Source organism: Pseudorasbora parva, chromosome 19 (genome assembly GCF_024679245.1).
Source record: "Pseudorasbora parva isolate DD20220531a chromosome 19, ASM2467924v1, whole genome shotgun sequence".
NCBI lineage: Eukaryota > Metazoa > Chordata > Actinopteri > Cypriniformes > Gobionidae > Pseudorasbora > Pseudorasbora parva.
In genome coordinates, this window is record NC_090190.1 from 21,543,288 (window position 1) to 21,559,477 (window position 16,190).

Here is a 16,190-nt window from a genome sequence, read left to right on the forward strand (position 1 = left end):
CACTTCGTTGCTCTGATTGGTTGTAGGTCTATGCAATTGATGTATTTCCTGGTTCGGTTGAAACACGCGCCATAATCACACACTGTAAAACCCAACAAGTTACGGTAACTCAAACCATTTGAGGAAACCGATTGCTTCAAACCAATTAAGTTTTAAAACCATTAAGTATGAGTACTGAAAACTCATATACATTGAGTTAAATTAACTCATATTTTAGTGTTGTTTAAGTGTTAAAAATTATATTTTAGTGTTGTGTTGATCAATTATTAAGAGTAAACTGAACTTAAAGATTTTAAGTTAATTTTATTAATTCAGTTTGAATTCAGGTAACAAATCTAACTAAGTCTTAACAACTACATGGTTACCTAAATGGTTTTAGGAAACAGATTGCGGCAAATGGTTTAAGTTCATCAAACTCAAAGTGATTAAGTTACATAAGACTAAGCACAAGCTAACATTGGTACAAAATGAAGACAGAACAGGAGGGTATTTTTAAGTAATTTATTGAAATATAACATTTACATCATAAATACAGTATGCCATATGTTCACAAATATAACTAGACAAAAAATATTAGACTTTTTCACCAAATAAAACAGCACAAACATGTTTAAAAAAGTCATAACATTTAAATAACAAAACATATAAAATAAAATAAAATTATGTAAAAAGGTACGTTTCCTCAAAAAGCAAAAGCACTGTATGATCTTTAATGTACTCTAAGTGTATTGCACTGACCGAAGACTTGGCAGACATCACCACCTCATCTTTAAAGACAATCAAAGCATCCAGTGGGTTTAAAGGTAACGTTCCCTCTTCCTCCTCGACAGTAAGGATGGTGACTGTTGGCTTCTGCACCTGGTCAAGCTCCTTTTTCTATATGCATTGGAAAAAAAGTTTGTATGTCACCACATATAAAAATAACCCTTGTCAGGGCAGACACCATATTTCAATTTTCATAAATAAAAAAAACGTTGTTATAAGGAACGGATTATTGTTGATTTAATTGGGCGTGTGCTTATTTAAAACCCTGTAGTTCAATTTTGTAAAGATGTTAAGTTGTTTGTCAGCAAGGTTTAATTGGGAGAAAAACATTTTCAGGGGTGTATCAGCCAATTTGTTCTAGACCTTGAATTGAATGACGAATTGAATTGAATTGAATTCAAGCGATAATGCACACATTGCAAAACATTTGTTTTTCATGTCAGTATGTCATAAATAGAAAGAGGCAACAGTTTACTGTCAAAGATTTGTCGCTCACATCACGCCGCATCCAGTGTAGACAACATAACGGACTATAAGGGGCTCTTTTGTCCTGTCGCGCTGCTCACATCCGGTGTAGACAAGGTGAAACAAGACAGATTTGATTAACAAATTTTAAATGGATAATGGCAAGACATCCTTGGTGTAAATTACGTTCTTCTTTCAGATTAATATAATCAGAGCGGTATTAATAAATGTCCTGGTTAATCCAAGCATTATAATGGCAGTAAATGGCTGTCCAAAATTTGAAGCCAAAGAAGTGCATCTATTCATTATAAAAGTAATCCACATGACTCTGGAGGGTTAATAAAGTACTTCCGAAGTGAATCGATGGGTTTATATAAGAAAAATATCCATATTTAACTCGTTATAAAATAAGAAAATAACTAGTTTCCGGCGCAACGATGACGTCGGATATAGCGTAAAAAAGCATAACAGCCACGGCGTTGACGGCGGACGCAGCGTAAAAAACATAAATGATGTGACGATGATGTCGGGCGTTGCACAAGCGTTTTGAATCACGAGAGGATATTTTTCTTACACAAACCCATCGATTTAATTCAGAAGGCCTTTATTATTCCCCCGGAGCCGTGTGGAGCACTTTTAAAATGGATGGATGCACTTTTTTGGGCTACAAATTTTGGGCTGCCATTCACTGCCATTATAAAGCTTGGACGAGCCAGGACACGTATTAATATAACTCTGATTGTATTCGTCTGAAAGAAGAATGTCATTTACACCAAGGAGGACTTGAGGGGGGGGGAGTAAATCAGGGTGAACGATTCCTTTAAGCTTGAGCTGAGATTGGTTTATTATGTGTCAAATAAGCTTTTGCTGTGCTCAATGTATATGCTAATGAAAGCCTAAATTAAACGTTTTGAAGACTAGATTTTCAATGGACAGATTAATAAAATTCTTATGTGTTTGGAACAATATGAGGGTTGGTAATTTATGAATCATGACTGAATTTGTATTGGCAAGTGGACTATACATTTAAGACAACTTGAATGATCAACTATCAGTCACTGTAACCACACCATGCATTTATGCTGGTGGCAGCTGAAAGGTTAACATGTTGCTAAATAAATGTAATGTAGTTTTGACATGTGTCCTACCTTGTGTCTTGAAAACATCTCCTGACTCTTCCTTTTAAATAGTAACAGACCTGCCAGGATCGTAGTTTTTTTTATGATTCATGACAAGACTTCTTTCAACCACTGCAAATCTAGCATTGCCAATTACCTTACACCTTTACAAACCCAAGGCAACTTCAGGATAACTGCCAGTGAAAATATAACACACGAAATGTTTCTGTTTATATTAGGAAAGCCGACTATAACAACAACTTTCAAGACTTGACCAGTATTCTCCTGAAGCAATACAACATGACTTTGAATGATAGACAGACTGGACTTTGGACTTTAAGCCTTTTAAAAAAATCATATTGCTTCAGAAGACTTACAAGTTGTGCTAAAAGACATTTATGGTCATAATTACGTTTGCAAAAATAGCAATTCATTCAAAAATTAAAATTGAAGAACAAACTTATATTTGTATGAACATTATGTAACTGTTCATAACGTTATCATTTGCATTTTGCACAGTAACGTTACAAAATTCCATTGATTTGTTCAATGTTAATTCTAACTTACTTACTCATAGAATTGTAGCCACGTTGCTGCCATTGCACCTTCGTCTTTGCTCTGAAAAGATTTAAAAGCATGGCAACAATGTGTTAGTGTGAGTTTCAAATGAGAAAACGTCATGAGAAACAAATAACAGTTTAAAATTTTATCTAACGTTAGCAAAACAGGATCTAAAATGCTCCTCAAGTCACTTTGTTCACCCCGGAGCTTCAGCTGCTTTAGTCAAATTAACTAGCATCACATATGATAGAGGAAACTCGAATTCGATTAACAATACATTTAAAACGATTGTAATATAAGGAATGCGTGAGTTTGCATTAACGTTACCTTTTGCTTTAACGTAAGTTAGTTAACGTCACTGTGGCACGAGACGAGAGACATGGAAAGATGGCCAACTGTCTCAAAAGCCAGCGTTTATCTGTCCGACTGTGAGAAAGCACAAACATATATTTTTTAATTCCCCGCTGACAAACTGCAGTGTAAAACAGCATAATTAACTCCAAACGTGTACATTACCGTTGATAACACTGGTGCAATAGCGCATTTGCTCCTAATGTTAGATTGTTTGCTGGCTAACTTTACACACAACATTACTGAGCTGGTTAATCTTCGGATAAACATAAAAGAGGTACGAAAATAACACTGAAAACGTTCAAACATGAGCGAAATATGAATAAATAAGTTTGAAACGCTTACCTTTTGTTTTTCTTGACTGTAGCGCGAGCCGTCCTGCTGTGACTGGACTGAAGGAGGGAAAATGGTGCGGTTTTTGTTACCTCGGAAACTCACTGGGATGATACTTTGACATGACTAAATGTAATGACTTTAAAAGAGCTTAATGTAAGACTGTAGGCTTAATATGAGGTAGATTAATGTATATACTATTGTTTATTTATTTATTTTATCAGCTTTTAGTTATTTAATTGGCCATAGATGTAAAATACTAGATTAAATAAATATCTGTAACTTAAACCATTAGAGTTAAAATGTTTTAGTAACTTATTTAGATTGAGGTTTGCTTACAATAATACATTTTTGAGTTAACATCACACATATTTGTTAAGTTGAATTAACTTTTTTGGTAACATTAAGTAAAATGAACTTATTTCATTTAGTGAATTTCACTGTTAGGTTTTACAGTGCAGCCCAATGGAGCAGTTTCAGACTCATATTCTGACTAGAATTGAGTATGGCCACATCAGGCTACCTTATGATAGCTTTGTGTAGGAAAAGAAATTAAATTTAAAGTCACTATTCCATGAAATTCTTCTCAATGATGTAATATACAGCAGCCATCAATACAATCAAACACCATTAGCCCAGGTTTTTTGAGGACCCTGGAAAGCATTTTTAAGGTGCTGAATGTTAACATATGTCTATATGGTCTCTTTATCAGGAGACTCAAACTTATCATCTATGTTGAGGTTTCTTTTTACTGTTGATGGATGGATCTGGCTATATAATATTAAATGATTAAATGTGAGTCATCACAGATTTGCTTCAAATGGAAGATGGAATAGGCAGCTGCTTGATTTAAGCATGTTAAAATGAGGGATAGACACAATCACATATGACATGATGAGACTTAACTTACTTTACATTAATTCTACATTCTCTGAAAGGAATATGTATCGTATCTTATTTTTATGGGGGTAGTTGTGTTGTATTATTTCAAATGAATAGATTGTTATCCACAAATAAATGTAAAGAGATTCACAATTTTTTTTACAAATTCACAAGTAAATAGAATGAGATCCACAAATATATGCTGGAGTTTCCAAAAAATTAATTAGATTCACAAATAAATACAATGGGCCTCATTCATGAAACATGAGCAGGACGAATTTGTGTGTAAATCGTTCGTAAAGCCACGCTGACATAAATGTTCAGATTCACAATTTTATTTGTATTTTTAAAATGTTAGTTGGTACGAAAGAAATTTACACCTGCTCCCTACCACGGGTAAATGGTGCATAAAACATCTAAACGTTCTGTGTTTTCATTTAGGCAAACTGATAACATTGCATTTTGATGCACTATGTAGGGCAGGCCTACCATAATACTATTTCAAGAGTTGATTTGCCCCAACTTTTTTGTTTTGTTTTGTTTTGTTTTGTTTTGTTTTGTTTGTAATGTTTAATGTTGGGTAATAGGCATTACTCGTCACTGTCATTTTTTACCAGGCCATCCAATCACAGTGGAGGAGGGGCATGACAAAAACTACACCTACCAATCATCCAACTTGTACACCAACTGAACAACAATAATAGAGAAGTTAATACGTTTTTTTTACTTCATTTCTAAATTCAGTAATATTCTTCAAAATGAGATACTAGTAACACATTACTGCCATGGATATTCTATATCATAGCAACCAAAGTACCTCAGCTGGAAAAACGCTCTCAAGCGCCACCAGCTGGTGGTTTTCAGAAGAGCACCGGGTGTTTAGCTGCCGCTCTTGGGTGCTCGGGTAACTAGTGTATCTTGCTGTGGGAATGAGTTCCCAGTCTCTAGCTATCAGATAGTTTGTGTCGACTGAGGTCAGGTGGATGGCCTTTCTGGGCCTCCCTAAGGGTCTGCCGGAGGTGATCAGGCCTCTTCTGGCCTCCCCCGAGGGGGTGTGCTTGGGCATCAGTCACTGGACGGCTAGCACAAGCTGCTAACAGGCAGTTCCATATGACAGTGAGCACGGTTGCTAACCAGTGCATCTAGCATGTTCTGCCCTCAGTTGGCAGGCCTCACCAGGCCTCCCTGAGGTCGTTCCCCGGCCCCAGTGCCAGCTACTAGTAGCAGGTGGTAGGCCCCTCTGGGCCTCCCTGAGAATGGATTCCCGGATCTGGTCTCGGTGACAAGCTAGCCGTTAGCAGGCCTTGCTGCCAGGTAGTAGGCCTCGCCAGGCCTCCCTGAGGGCGAACTCCACTGTTTGGACACTTGCGCAGCTAGCATGTGTGGCTTCTGATGTTGATGGCCTCATGGGCCTCCCTGAGGGGACCAGTTAAGCCACCTCCCTGTGGCCTTTAACAGCTAGCCTGAACGGTGCCAGGTAGAGGCTCCATCGGGCCTCCCTGGGGGGAACGAGTCCCTTGGACGGGAACACATAACTGGCTTTATGCTGACAGCTAGTGGTTGCCCGTTGTCGGGTCCCAGCCTTAGCTGGCAGTACCTGAGGGCAGGCTCATGCTCTAGCATGACGAGACGCCGTTTCTGATGCGCGGTCCCTTCAGGACAGGGACCTGCCAGCCTACAGCATGGTTTACCTATCAGGCAGGCTTAAGAGCTCCCCTCAGCGAGGGTCGTCTGCAAGCTTACGGCCGCCTCAGCCTAATCAGACGGTCAGGCCCCCCTCTGGGCCTCCCGTTAGATCAGCCCGTAGGCCTGTCCGGCATCCTGAGCACCCCTGTAATATATGTGTTCAGTAGATCCTAGGATCGAGCAGAAGAAACTCCCCTCGCTTGCAAGGATTAGAAAGCACTATGCTGAGTACTGCTCTCCAGGATTCCCGTCTCCGAGTTCCGGTTTGAGGGGGACACTGCCAGTTTGCAGTCCCTCAGTCTGGATGCTCATGAGTAAGCAAAAGTCTGGAGGCTCTGTTTTTAAACAGACAGGGCTGGACAAGCCAGGGTGTCCCATATAAGTGATGCCAGGTCAGGCCTTCCTGGTGGCATTCGGTGAAGGATTTCCCGAATAGTGGCTGGCTGGGGCGCCCTCGGGCCCCCTACCCACATTCCCTTAAAGAAACCCCTTCTGTTGAAGTAGTTGGTCCCAGGCCTTTGAGCAGCCGAGGGTAAGAGACCTCAGGTAAAAATTTAATAAGGTCCTCTCTTAGGCATATAGCTTGGGCTATGATCGTAGGGAATGCCGTCACTGACAGCCTAGTGTGACCAGAAGGGGAGTGGTTCAGACTTTTCATTCAAATTCTTGTCCGGGCAGTTGTCACTGCCAGTAAGGGGCATACACTCCCATCAGCATGGCGGCGTGGGTATATTGTTCCCCGTAGCATCAGCTGACGCAGCGCAAGTTCCCTTTCGAAAGGGAACGTCTCTGGTTACGACTGTAACCTTAGTTCCCTGAGAACAGGGAACGAGACGCTATTACAGTCGTAACCAGAGACGTTTTACTTAGTTATTTGATGCTATAAAAACGGGGGGTGTGACATCATGATTGGGCGGCAGTGGCTCAGTGGTTCATGTAGGTTGTCTACAAACCAGAAGGTTGGTGGTTCAATCCCCGGTTCCACTTGACCAAGTGTCGAAGTGTCCATGAGCAAGACACCTAACCCCAGCTGCTCCCGACGAGCTGGATGGCGCCTTACATGGCTGACATCGCTGTCGGTGAATGAATGGGTGAATGTGAGGCAAAAATGTAAAGCGCTTTGGATAAAAGCGCTATATAAATGCAGTCCATTTATGATTCACAGCTGAGATTGACGTATTCTCTGAGTGAAGTTGTCACTGAGGCACTAACGGACTTTTTTCAGGATTTTTGGGAGCAGATTGGAGCTTTAGCTTTAATTTCTAGATTTCCATAACTGTTTATTTCACACCAACATAATTAATTGTTCTCCATCTGTGAGAGTGTGGGCGGGCTTTTGATATCGCAACTGTCTGTGCTTTTCATATCAAGTCTGCACAACTCCGGTCCCGAAATCGCTACTGCGGACTCGGTCCCACGATGTCAGCACCTTTTACGGTCTATGGCCTAAATATAAAGAGTTTAATAAATTGGTTGCCCTTTTAAAAAAAAAACATGGTAACACTTTATTTTAATAGTCCACTTTAGACATTCTACTAACTACGTATAAGTAACTTTGCAACTACATGTCAACTAACTGTCATTAGAGTATTTGTAGACTGTCTGATTAATATTTACTAAAACTTTATTTTGTCGGTCCCCCAACAGACATTCTACTGACTATAACTAAATTGGCAACTACAATTCAACTTATTCTACTAACCCGAACCCTAACACCTAACCATAACCTACCAGTCTACTGACAGTATACTAATACTCTAATGAGAGTTAGCTGACATGTAGTTGCAAAGTTACTTATAGTTAGTAGAATGTCTAAAGTGGACTATCAAAATAAAGTGTAACCAAAAAGACTATTTGCAACTTAGTTCTTGGGTAAATTCTGTGTATGCTAGCATCATTCCTTTATATTCACCTGTTGTTGTTGTGTATCTTCTAGTATCAAAATAACATTAGTACATTAACAACATAATATAAAAAAAATGAAGAAGAAATAATTAATTATCACTATACCCAGAAGATGGTGGAAGAGGAACACTTATTGGCTCATTAGCCAATGTTTTTGTACTGGATGTGTTAAATATATAGGCTAATTGTATGGAATATTACAAAGTCTAACAAAAAACTAAAACATCTAACTACTTCATGATAAATCTTTATTTAAATAATATCTGTGCTGTTTGTTATGATGAGAGGATTTGATATCTGATGTGGAGGGAGATAACGTTATGTGTCCTGAAAGGATTAAAAACCGATGCAGAGTTAGTATCTAAGACAAGTAAGTATCTCTGCTTGATTTGTGTCATTCCTCGAAGTAATGCTACACTGTAAAAAATTATTTAGAAAAAAAGTTACCTGGTTGCCTTAAAATTTTGAGTTCATTGAAATTACATTTTTGAGTTAATACAATGAACATGTTTTGCGATTCGTCAACCTTTATTTAAATATTATTAAAAGATTTTTTAAGCATATTGGGTAATCGTGTGTGTTTTATTTCTGATGACGCAGTGAAACATGCCAAATAGTGCTATTTTCATGATTCATCACATTTTTTATGTGGTTTAGATATAATAATATTTTGAGTTTCCATTTATTAAACAAATTTCCTTCGTTATATCAACTCAAATGTTTAATTTCAATAAACTCAAAATTTTAAGGCAACCAGGTTACTTACTTTTTTAAGTTAAACCAACAAAAACCAACAATAATTTTTTACAGTGTAGATGTTTTAACCCATGCAGCATTATGTAATCTTCATAAGTCAGGTATATATTTCATTCAAATTTACTTTAGAGTATTTGATGTTATTAACTTAAAATTGATTATGTAATTGGCATTATATATTTACCTGACTGTCAATAAATTGTTACACTTTGATTGATTCTGACATATGGAATTATTCAGTTTATGAACGTGTAATTTCAACAAAGGTTTAAACTGAATAATTAAATGTGTGATTAAACTATTAAATATTAATGACCAAATAACCAATTGGCATTCTAACCTAAATCCGAAATTATGATTAAATGGAGTCAGATAAAGAAGAATTGGAATTAAATCCTTTATGCCCACCTGAAAACAATACACTCATTTAGTCGATCTCTCTCTCTCTCATGGGTTAAAACCTCCAGCATTACGGGCTGACCTGAATACAGTATCGAGCCCTGATCTCTTTGCAACGTTTCTTTAAATACCCAGACCAGATGCAAAAACTCTTTCAAATGTTAACGATGGGAAATTGCATTAATCAAGTCCTATAGACCTCTATTGACAAAATTGATGAACGCCACAACCACCATACCAAGGCAAGATATCTTTAAACTCTTAAAACATTGATTATCTTTTGGTTAACTTCTGTGAGGATGAGATCTTTGTACCAGTCGCACTGAGACATTTCAAACAATTTCAAAAAGATATACTACTTTATCGTATGGATTGACATTTTAAGTGAGAGATTTTGGGTGTATTTTCATTGATCTCCGCATGAGGGAGCATAGGAATTGGGGGAGAGGGGGTCAACAGGGACAGATGTAGATTAGCTGATACTGAGGTGAGTCTCCAGTGGTGTGTCAGGGACAGTTCAGATGTTAATTTCCTTTGTTTTCTCAGAGAGTCCTTGTTCCTCGATTAGACTTTTTGGCATCTGCTATTTTTTTCCAGCCTTACAGCTCTATAGGATTTAATATGTAAGGGATAATGTACACCCAGGTTATCGCAGAATAAACCCAGACAGAGTGATCAGGCGGAGGGTCTTGTGTCACTCTGAAGTAGGCTTGCTACGATAGTCTGTGTTGCAGGAGCAAAGCGAAACTCCAGAACGAAGGACCAAACCCAGGAACACAAGAACATACAGGAACCACTGGACAAACTGCAACAATCTGACAACAAGACTGGGTTAGACACACATATTAATAGCCCAGGTGATGAGTGCAGAAGGTGGCAGTGATCAGAGTGATTGGTAATCAGAAACCACAGGGACACCGAGACTGAATAGAGGCAGAGGGACGTAATGTCAGGGAACGAGGGTTATATACATAACTGAGTTGTTCCCTTTCGTTTAGTCATTCCGAGTCACATCAGTGACTGATGAATGGGGGTCCAATCTAATCATGCCACATGGCTGTCCTGCGCAGTTCCAGTGTCCTGCGCAAGGCCAAGCTCCCTGTTGTGAGATTAGCACGGACAAAGGACTTGACTTAACACAAGAATACCAAGGTACACTAGGAAGCATAGCCTCCGTGGAAATATGCAACTCAGTGCCTGTCTGAAGGAAGGACTTACAGAATACACATATGCATATGGATGCATATGGAATACACTGGAGTATCCAGTCTGAAGGGTGGAATATTTCAACCCCAGTGGTAGCAAAGGCTTACAGTGGAAAAACATGTGGGGTTTGCCCAGCAAGAGAACCATGCACATGGAGGCCTAATACTGGGCTGGAAGAGTGGGCATGCACTCTGTTGTTGGCATCAGCAGTGCTAGAGGAACTCAGGGCTTTAGAGGAGGAAACTCGCCTGAGGAAATATCGCACATATCCAGTCCGTGGAGTAGAATGGCAAGCAAGCGATGACACTGAGCAGGTCCCAGTTACTTATACACTGATTGCAAAGGCTCAAAGGGAGCTTTCTGCAGATAAATTGCTCAGAGTGTGTGAGCACAAGTGCATCCGTGCTAAGGGTTCACTCTGTCAGGGAGTAAAACAAGTGGCAATGGGAAGAGTTGTGGGAGACAAGTCACCAAACTGTTTCCAAATCAGCTGAACCCTCTAGGGATGGAGTTTCCATTCTCCAGGAAGTGGCTGAAACCTTGGGATGGAGTCTCCATTCTTCAGGAAGTGGCTGAAACCTTGAGTGCTTTTCAGCTGCATGATTCAGGTCTCCCGGGATGTGAATGGCATGAAGTAACCTCAGATGCTTCTGACTCCATATGAGGAGATTGCGGGTGAGTTATGACACCCTCCTGCATTAGACATCTATTATAAAAGTCAATGCAAACCTTTAAAAACATTTATCAAACCTTTATATTTATATGTATACTTTATATAACCATGATCACAACTTTATATTGGACTTTATATTAAATCAACAGGAAGCCAGAGCAAAGAGGCCAGAACCGGAGAAATGCTAGACCATTTCCTTGTGCCTGTCTGGCTGCTTGCACCAGCTGCAACCTTGAGAGCAAGTTTCTAGACAACCCCAAATACAAGAAGTTGTAATACTCCAATCTGGATGAAATAAAAGCATATATTTGCATGATGGATTAGAATGTTACTGTGATGTTTTGATGAAAACTCTAACTTCAGAGTTATGGATTCTTTTTCTTCTTATTTTTTCTCACTTTATTGGAATTTTCTCAACATAAACACAATACATCATACAATTACAAATACCATTGGCATATCCCATATATGTATTATAGTCTGTCCCTCTTGTTAATAAAAAGGACAGTGGAAACATAACAAGGAAAGTTCTAAGTAAAATAAATTATAATTAAGAAAAATAATTAAAAATGAATAAATAGGAAGTACAATTATGAATCTGTCATATGATAGAATAATAAAGAATAAATAAATAATGATAGTAAAGTAAATAAAGAACCATTAAAAGCTTGGTCATCCAAAAAAAAAAAAAACATCTACAAATTAGAATCACAGGTGTAAGAAGATATTCTTAAATGCCAGAGGAGATAGATAAACCGGAGTTTAAGAACATTTACTTTCCTACACAATCTAGGAAAGGACCCCACATTTTATAGAAGTTATCAGAAGATACCTTCATTGTATGTCTTTGATAAAATAAAACATATTTTTAATCCATGACGGATGAGTAGGGGGTGAAGGCGATTTCCAATTTATTAAAATTAGACGTCTTGCCAGGAGTGTAACAAAAGCTACAAAATCAGACTTATATTTTGGGATGGCAAGCTTAAGGGAGAGGGTGCCAAATAAAGCTGTGAGAGCCAAAGGTTCAACGTGAATTCCAAGAGTTTCAGATAATGTTTTAAAGATCTGAGACCAATATTTGTGTAAAGCTGGACAGGACCAAAACATATGCAGAGTAGTCGTGGAAGCCTGATGACAGTGATCACACATGGGATCCACATCGGAATATATTTTAGAAAGTTTGACTTTGGTCCAGTGGGTGCGATGAAGGATTTTGCACTGCATCAGACCATAGGATGAGGAGTGCACGCAGTGTAAAATCTTTTCCCAATGTTCTTTAGAAATATTTTCTCCTATATCCTCCTCCCACTGATCTTTAATAGATGCAAGTGAGCTTTCTCGCAAGGCGCAGATTGCTTTATAAAAATGGGAGAGCATACCTTTCATAACATGGATACATTTGAGGAAGAAGTCAATGGGAGTAACACCAGGGAGGTTAGGAAACTGAGGGTGTGCGTGCCGGACAAAACTGCGAACCTGCAGATATCTAAAAAAAAAATAGTGCTTTGGCAAAGCATATTTTTCAAGTAGTTGTTGGAAAGATGCAAATACATCATCTATATAAAGATCTTTAAATCTTTAAATACCCAATGTTGACCACAGAGAAAAGGTCCTATCCATTAATGATGGTGGAAGAGTTATGGATTCTTGACACACTTTCATAAATGAACATAAAGCAGACAAGCTTGACGAATCATCAAACACTGGAAGAATCATCAAAGGCATGACAAAGCTACTTGGAAAATGTACACCATTAGCATTTTCCTCTCCACAAGCCTCAAATGCCACTTTAACAGTCAAAACATGCCCCATGCAACTGAGTTGGGGACAAATTTTTAACTGTTGAGTGTGGGTGAAAAGGTATACTGATGTGACGATACCACCTTGCTTTCTCTTATAACTAGCTCATATTAATCTTGAAATTGAGATCAGTTGACGTGTACATCCTCCTCTTATGGTCCCCTTAAGCTTAAGGTTCTCCCCAGGAGGCAGGAATTATGGGAGCCCTGTGAAACCCCTATATATGAAACACCTCTTTGCCTCCAAGTCTCAGGCTCATTAAAACATCTCAGCCCCCATTTCCTGCTGAGGTTAGACTGCAATTAAATGTTTTTTTTTTTCTTTTTCTCTGGTGCTTATGTTTGGTGTAGCTGATATAGATCCCTCTGTATGTGCCCTCTTTGCACTCTTTAAAGACCCTATGTTAGGATAAGAAGTGGCCTTTAGGCTTGCAAGGATAAGGGTTAGCAGTTAGGGAGACCAGCGGTGGATGGGAGGAGCATAATCTCATCCATATTGCTTTAAAATAAAGTATTTCATGCAGAATTCAAATGGGTCCGATATTTTTTGTTGTCTGCAGCTGTACTAGCTCACGCATATAAACCGCTTGCGTCTCTGGACCAGTGCAGACTGTGCTGTGGCTATATGCATACTGTATACTTGAGAGACTGTAAATTTTGAATGCTTATATCTTCGAAATTAGAATTTTGTCATTGTTTTGGAACACACCAGCTTTTTCATAACATTAAGCCTAACATATTCATACTAAAAGCTTTTTTTTTTTTTTTTTTTTTGATTTCAGGTGGCATTTAATATACATGTCACAGAAGATATAAGCAAATACATTTTCAGCATTTTTTTGTTATATTATTATGTTTTATATTATTATAAGAAGTACTTATGGAACTGTGATTAATAGCATTACTTTCTTTCTGTTTACATTTACGGTGTGTTCACATTATAGGTGCTCTGAACCATGCCCGAGCGCACTTGACCCCCAAAGCCTGGATCGTTTGACAAGTATGAGCCCTCAATTTCGTGCCCTGGCGCAGTTCGTTTGGCTGGCCCTAGCTGAATTGGTGGAAGTGGTGGGCCAGAGCGCGGTTCGGTTTGGCTTGAGTGTGGTTTGCATGTAGTGTGAGTGCAAACCGTGCCAGGGCAAAACACCAAATCTATTACTACTTGGATACACATTTCGAATAAATTAAGTTTATTTTGGTTTATAATGGTCCTAGTTCTCACCTTATTGATGAACATAAAAAATAGACAATGGAACATGGACAATCACACTCAGGCACGGTACAAGCTTACCGTGCCTAGTGTGAGTACACCCTTAGTCTTTGTCCATTTTTTGACAAAAAACAGCTAAAAAACACTTGTGTTTGGCCACTTTGACAAGTCATTAATCATTATTTTAAACCATATACAGGGAGTGCAGAATTAGTGGGCAAGTTGTATTTTTGAGGATTAATTTTATTATTGAACAACAACCATGTTCTCAATGAACACAAAAAACTCATTAATATCAAAGCTGAATATTTTTGGAAGTTTTAGTTTTTAGTTTGAGCTATTTTAGGGGGGTATCTGTGTATGCAGGTGACTATTACTGTGCATAATTATTAGGCAACTTAACAAAAAACAAATTTATACCCATTTCAATTATTTATTTTTACCAGTGAAACCAATATAACATGACAACATTCACAAATATACATTTCTGACATTCAAAAACCAAACAAAAACAAATCAGTGACCAATATAGCCACCTTTCTTTGCAAGGACACTCAAAAGCCATCCATGGATTCTGTCAGTGTTTTGATCTGTTCACCATCAACATTGCGTGGAGCAGCAACCACAGCCTCCCAGACACTGTTCAGAGAGGTGTACTGTTTTCCCTCCTTGTAAATCGCACATTTGATGATGGACCACAGGTTCTCAATGGGGTTCAGATCAGGTGAACAAGGAGGCCATATCATTAGATTTTCTTCTTTTATAGCCTTTCTTGCCAGCCACGCTGTGGAGTACTTGGACGCGTGTGATGGAGCATTGTCCTGCATGAAAATCATGTTTTTCTTGAAGGATGCAGACTTCTTCCTGTACCACTGCTTGAAGAAGGTGTCTTCCAGAAACTGGCAGTAGGACTGGGAGTTGAGCTTGACTCCATCCTCAACCCGAAAAGGCCCCACAAGCTCATCTTTGATGATACCAGCCCAAACCAGTACTCCACCTCCACCTTGCTGGCGTCTGAGTCGGACTGGAGCTCTCTGCCCTTTACCAATCCAGCCACGGGCCCATCCATCTGGCCCATCAAGACTCACTCTCATTTCATCAGTCCATAAAACCTTAGAAAAATCAGTCTTGAGATATTTCTTGGCCCAGTCTTGACGTTTCAGCTTGTGTGTCTTGTTCAGTGGTGGTCGACTTTCTGCCTTTCTTACCTTGGCCATGTCTCTGAGTATTGCACACCTTGTGCTTTTGGGCACTCCAGTGATGTTGCAGCTCTGAAATATGGCCAAACTGGTGGCAAGTGGCATCTTGGCAGCTGCACGCTTGACTTTTTTCAGTTCACGGGCAGTTATTTTGCGCCTTGGTTTTTCCACACGCTTCTTGCGACCCTGTTGACTATTTTGAATGAAACGCTTGATTGTTCGATCATCACGCTTCAGAGGCTCGGCTATTTTAAGACTGCTGCATCCCTCTGCAATATATCTCACTATTTTTGACTTTTCTGAGCCTGTCAAGTCCTTCTTTTGACCCATTTTGCCAAAGGAAAGGAAGTTGCCTAATAATTATGCACACCTGATATAGGGTGTTGATGTCATTAGACCACACCCCTTCTCATTACAGAGATGCACATCACCTAGTATGCTTAATTGGTAGTAGGCTTTCCAGCCTATACAGCTTGGAGTAAGACAACATGCATAACGAGGATGATGTGGTCAAAATACTCATGTGCCTAATAATTCTGCACTCCCTGTAATTATGTTACCAACATGAAGCCTTCATAATGCTTATAATCCACTCTATTCAGAGTTTACATTTTTGATTTAGATAAGGATTTTTGGTGTGGTCATTTAATATATGCCATGTATATCTTAGGTGGAGTCCATTACAATAACATCCCAAAACAGACTTTTATATTTTTGATTTAAAGATCAGCGAACAGTCCAACATAACCCAGCATGGATTGCATGCTGGTCCAGGCTGATTTAGGCTGGTTAGCGCTGGTCCAGGCTTGTTTATACTAGTATAGTGCTGGTCCAGGTCTTGTGGGGTTGAGTGTGAGTAGACCAGCTTTCTGTATGCAA

General features: G+C 39.0%; 1 long non-coding RNA gene across 2 annotated transcripts; it reads right to left on the reverse strand.

Moving 5' to 3' along the window:
- Positions 1 to 697: 697 nt before the first annotated feature.
- LOC137048202 (uncharacterized) lies at positions 698 to 3,829 on the reverse strand. 2 transcript variants are annotated; one of them, XR_010899340.1, is made up of 3 exons: positions 3,237 to 3,829; positions 2,920 to 2,966; positions 698 to 876 (listed from the first exon to the last, which is right to left on the reverse strand). It is a non-coding gene; the product is annotated as an uncharacterized lncRNA (long non-coding RNA). The 2 variants fall into 2 exon arrangements; XR_010899339.1 differs by lacking the exon at positions 698 to 876 and having other exon boundaries at positions 2,379 to 2,966; positions 3,237 to 3,335; positions 3,606 to 3,829.
- Positions 3,830 to 16,190: the final 12,361 nt, after the last annotated feature.